This window comes from Lolium rigidum, chromosome 7 (genome assembly GCF_022539505.1).
Source record: "Lolium rigidum isolate FL_2022 chromosome 7, APGP_CSIRO_Lrig_0.1, whole genome shotgun sequence".
NCBI classification, from domain to species: domain Eukaryota; kingdom Viridiplantae; phylum Streptophyta; class Magnoliopsida; order Poales; family Poaceae; genus Lolium; species Lolium rigidum.
The window spans coordinates 219,859,435-219,865,164 of NC_061514.1; the positions used below are offsets into that span (position 1 = coordinate 219,859,435).

Consider the following 5,730-nt stretch of genomic DNA (forward strand, 5'->3'; position numbering starts at 1 on the left):
CCCGAGGTGATGTTGAGGGCGAGCGCCCCAGGAAGAGGGTTCCTTCCAAGGTTATGTGGTATGCTCCTATAATACCACGGCTGAAACGCTTGTTCAGAAATAAAGAGCACGCTAGGTTGTTGCGATGGCACAAAGAAGACCGTAAGAAAGAGGAGATGTTGAGGCACCCTGCTGATGGGTCCCAATGGAGAAAAATCGAAAGAGAGTTCCCGTACTTTGCACAGGATGCAAGGAACTTAAGTTTTGGTCTAAGTACAGATGGCATGAATCCCTTTGGAGAGCAGAGCTGCAGCCATAGCACCTGGCTTGTGACTCTTTGTATATATAACCTTCCTCCTTGGTTGTGCATGAAGCGTAAGTTCATTATGATGCCAGTGCTCATACAAGGCCCGAAGCAACCCGGGAACGACATTGATGTGTACCTGAAGCCATTAGTCGAAGAACTTCTACAGCTGTGGTCCATAGCAGGTGTACCTGTGTGCGAAGAGCACAAGCAGGAGGAATTTGACCTACGAGTGCTGCTTTTTGTAACCATCAATGACTGGCCTGCTCTTGGTAACATTTCAGGACAGTCAAACAAGGGATACAATGCATGCACGCACTGTTTACATGAGCTCGAAGGTGATTATTTGGATAAATGTAAGAAGGCCGTGTACCTGGGGCATCGTCGATTTCTTAGGCATACCCATCCCGTTAGAAAGAAAGCCAAGCATTACAACGGTGAGGCTGATCACCGGAACAAGCCTCCCCATCGTGATGGTGTTGATATATTTGGTATGGTCAAGGATCTAGATGTAATATTTGGAAAGGGTCCTGGCGGACGGTCTGTTCCGAATGACGCTGCCGGACACGCCCCCATGTGGAAGAAGAAATCTATATTTTTGGATCTACCCTATTGGAAAGTCTTAGAGGTCCGCTCTTCTATCGATGTGATGCACGTGACGAAGAATCTTTGCGTGAACCTACTAGGCTTTCTAGGCATGTACGGGAAGACAAAAGATACAACAGAAGCACGGAACACCAACAACGTAGGAAAGACCCCAAAAAATTGCATGAGACATATAAAGGGCGTCATTACTCCACCTACGCTCTTGCAAAAGCAGAGAAGTAAATATTTTTGAATGTCTGAGCAGTATCAAGGTCCCGTCTGGCTTCTCCTCCAATATAAAGGTAATAATAAATATGGAGAAGAAAACATTCCAGAACCTGAAGTCTCATGACTGCCACGTGATAATGACACAGTTGCTTCCGATTGCATTCACTACAAAGGAAAACATTTTTTTTGACAAATCACTTCGTCATGTTAAGGCCAATTTTTGTCAAGGATTACTTCGCGGTGACAAAATTTGATCGTCATGGGGTTCGTCAAGGAAGCTCCGTCATAAAATATCGGGGGTGACGGTATGCATTTGTTCGTCAACGTCAAATGTTAGATGGTGACGACACGCAAATTCGTCAACATCAAAGGTTCATTGTTGACAGACGGGTTTGTCACGAAAAATTGCAACTTTCGTCAATATCTAAATCTTGGGAAGTTTACGATTGGTCCAAAAAAGCATACGTGGCCTTACATGTGGGTCCATTTGGCTTCGACAACATGGGTCCGACGGCGGTCGACATGGATATCTGTCATGTGGGACCAGGCATGGTGCTTGACTGATGGGACCCACAAAATATTATGACAAAGCTGGACCCACAATATTCGACCGGTGGGATCCACAAAATTCGGACAAGTGGGACCAGGTTGTTGCCGACATATGGGTCCCAATAATCGTTGGCTCGGTGGGACCCACAAATTCCGACAAGTGGGACCGGAAATTGGTGCCACGTGGTTTCATTTAATAGTGACGTTGTGACATTTTCCGTCACCTTTTGAATTTGACAAAATTTGAGAGCATTTGAATTATTTGCGAAATTTGGGAAACAAAAAAACTGGCGAAATATCAAAAAATTGAGAACAAGCAAGTGCGAGTGCACTTGCCCTATCTCACAGCCTCCCACGATAGCACCTTTGGATTTCCTTCCCTTCTTTCTTAGATTTCTTTTGTCCCAAATTGCTTGCTCACTTATTGGTTCGGACGCAAAAAAAACGCTGTCTTATTGGTTCGGTCGATGCCTGTAACATGCAGCATCTGACTTTCTACACTGCACGTGGGACCGATACATGGCATGGCCCACTTGTCATTGTCGTTGGGTGTCCTATTTCCGGTAGCTGTTCTTGGCATCGGGCGCGCTGCGTGCTCCTAGTGGAGCAGTCTGGCAATGTCCTTTTGCTCGGTTCCTTGTGCTGACACGAGTGTAGCCTTCTCTTATCTTCTACATGTAGGCCCGGTTAGATCCTGGCCCCGCCTGTCTGTGTCATTTTGCCTTGGAAAAAAGGTCACTACATCTATTTTGCTGCGCGTCTGCACAATCTTACAGGCTTTTCTCTGCCCCTCTTCTGTCCTAGACCCATCCGATTGTCCTCTCTTTTTACCTTCGTCTTCCTCGAGCTGAGTCGCTCAGATATTGCAGCCGCGTCGCTGCGCCGTCTCCTGACCGCCGTTGTTTCGTGAGCCATGGAAGGATTGGGTTGAGGTGCTGCAGGTTTCTTTTTGGGGATTTCAGCTCTTTTTTTTACCGTGTTCATATTCTTTTCTTCTGTACTGATTATGTGTATCCTTGACTAGAGCTTGTTCGTCATCTGGATTGATGGTCCCTGCTTCATTGGCCCGTCGTTCTTGAGGTATTCGTCTTACTTTTCTTTGGTCGGCGCCTCCTGCAAATACTCCCGATGGCTCATCCTTCCCGATTTTCCCCATCCAGATTGGTTCCGTCCGTCTATTTGTCCGTCCACCACATGTGGCTTCGACGCTCTCGCTATTTCTGCCGAGGTATGTCTTCTACACATCCTTCTACTGTTGATTTTCCTGGTTGTCGACATGGTCTGATTCAAGGGTGCTTGTTGCAGTTCATGTATTTGTTGAAATGCCTGTGAGGTGATGATCCTGTTGTAGACGCTTAGGTTGTGTTTGTGTTCGTTTGCCGTGCACTTAATTTTTAATGGATGCACCATCTTCTGTCTCCCGTTCATCTTCAGTTCAGAATCAGAATAACACATTCCTTTGTTTCTTGAAGGGATTGGCACGTGAGGACTTGGGATATCAATGCAAGGAAGGCAGCTCGAAGTGACCATGGTACACCTCTCTTCCCGTCCCTGAACCTGGTATCCATATTGGATTATTGGTTACCTTATTATTTTGTAGGTTCGTATGCACTTAATTAATTTACCCTCTGAAAGGATATTTAGCTTTAACAAAAGTATAATTACATATTCCACACACAAAAAAACCATGAGAATCGAGCTATGTATGCAGGCATTTTGTATAGGCTTGTTTGCATCTTTAGATGTTGATAGGCGAGTCGGTAGCTTACAGCAGCCATACATATATTTATACTCTTTTCAGGGTTGCTGCCTGCTAAAACATAGGATTATCCAAATTATTTTTACCCATCTGCCGTGGTACTTTTGTGGATTTTTAATCTGGTCAGGGATCATATTAATATTATCATATAAGTTGAGTACTTCCCTTAAGTTTCCTTCAACAATGCGCTGCTGGAGTCCTCAGTTTAGAGATTTCTTGGTTTAGGGCTTTATGCATGCCTCACTGTTTAGTTCGCCGGCGTGGACAGCTGCAGCCTCTGGAGTTTGAAGCTAAACCTGTGAAAATTGAAAGAATGTTTCTTGGTTAATATAATTATTTGGTTTCGATTTTAACATAGTATTTTTTGTATTAGATAATTATTTAGGTACAGCCATGATGTCTCCTTTCTCAATAGTTTATCTGATTTTTCTACTGGATTCTTATTTGCAGGGACTCATAACAAACATGTTGTGATGCTATATGTACGCAAAATAATTTTCGGGTTTAATATGATGTAAAGGTGGCAAGTATATTTCCATCCCAATGTGTGTCATTCAGAAATTTCTCTCTGTACAGATCTTGGGTGTCGAACATCTTTGGTATCGAACTTAATGTGTTTCATATCCCAGTCTTAGTGCTTCCTTTGATTGATGGATTCAGGTTCTGCTTGTTCTTGTATGCTAATAATTCTCTTTCTGGTATACACATGAGCTCTTTTATTGACCATAAGTTCGATTAAACCATTGATTCAATTTATACTTTGATTGTTTCTTTCCATTTTGTTATGCATACGTGTAGTGATTGAAACATTTAGATCCATTGTGATTACAATTGGTTTTAGGCTTGATGATGCAATGCAATTACATGTTGGAATTAGAAAATTGGTCTGGTGAAATTATTTGCATCTCCGCTCTATAGAATCTAGAACTATTACTTGCAGCCAGGAAATAAACTATTTGATCATGTGTTAGTCTGAAGGTTTTAACTCTACCACAGCTCTCCTGAAAATGTGTGTTGCTATTTTATTTTGTCTCTGCCATGTTAATCTACTGCAGCTGTGCTAAAAAAAATCAGTAGAAAAGTACTTTCATATTTCTGGACTGTTCAATTTATGATGGTCGCCTCTTCTGGGTGTGCTTTGTTTTAGAAACATTTAACATAAGATATTACTTGTCAAATATGGCATAGCTTGCACCATACTTCAATGTATTCAAATCTATCGAGTAAAACTTGCAATTTGAGATGATCACCTCGTGCATTCATTTTGCAATCGTTGAAAATGGTGTAGGTTTTTAGTTAAAATGTTCTTTACTAGAGCTGTCTGCTCATATGAGCAGACTGACAAGTATGATGTGCTATCCTGTGAAGACTGCACAAACTGTTGCTTTCTAGCTCCCATGGTGCCTGGGATAGGTGCTAAATTCGGGTGATACCGGTCTTGCGGATGAGAATGAAGAAGCCATTCAGGCATTTTCAAGTGTTTCCTTTCAACACTTTAATAGTATTTTTTTGGAATATTTTTAATAGCATGTTCAGTGGTGATAAAGATGGTTGCATTTGCTTCAACATTTTTGCAATATTTCCAGTTGGAAAGATAGCAAGTAAACACCATTAACTGACTGCTTCTCTACATTTGAAGTCAATAAAATCAGTTATGCATGCTCTCTTTTGATTCTTAAGGCCCATGGTATGGTTAATTTCTGCTGAAATCAGTAACCATAAAAGATCACATGCCTTTTTTTCTTTCTTGTTGGTGAAAGTTTTTTACTGTTAGGGTCTCCACGGGTTTGTTAGCCTTTTGTTTGGGAGACTTACCAGTCTTTGTCCGCTCCTTCTGCAGCTCTACCGCGGCGCGGCTGCTAAGGTGACTGCTAGCTAGGTCTTAGCTGGTGGTAGCATCTCGGGTGGTGTTGGTGGTTGGTGCCTCTGGGTGGAACATGGAAGGGTAGGTTGTTCTCCGAATGATGTCGTTGTTCACCGAGTATTGGAGGCCAAGGAATTTGCAGCTTTGTGTAGATATGCTGTTCTACAGGTTGCTAGACATATTAGACATACATATACATGCTAAGACCTACAGCCAGGGTGGTCAACTATCTGTTTTTAAGGAGGATGCCCGACTAGCATGTCCACAACCTTGACATGTTGCTATTTTATATTTTCTGATCTTTTATTTATATATCTTTAAATATGGGTGTGCTTTACCAGTGTCAGCTTTTGTAAATAATTAGTATATCAGAAAGAGACACTGCCAGGTTGGTGATTGGATGGGATTGGAACGCAGAAGACCAGCGAGGAGGCGCCCCATGGGGCGCCCCAACCACTAGTA

The 5,730-nt window shown here is 42.6% G+C and overlaps 1 long non-coding RNA gene across 3 annotated transcripts; it reads left to right on the top strand.

Annotated features, from left to right (window-relative positions):
• Window positions 1-2,451: 2,451 nt before the first annotated feature.
• LOC124677034 lies at window positions 2,452-5,593 on the top strand. Of its 3 annotated transcripts, XR_006993921.1 has the most exons (6): window positions 2,452-2,577; window positions 2,670-2,725; window positions 2,806-2,873; window positions 3,118-3,176; window positions 3,855-3,924; window positions 5,245-5,585. It is a non-coding gene; the product is annotated as an uncharacterized LOC124677034 (long non-coding RNA). The 3 variants fall into 3 exon arrangements; XR_006993920.1 differs by having other exon boundaries at window positions 2,452-2,586; window positions 3,855-5,593; XR_006993919.1 differs by having other exon boundaries at window positions 3,855-5,593.
• The last annotated feature ends 137 nt before the right edge of the window (window positions 5,594-5,730 follow it).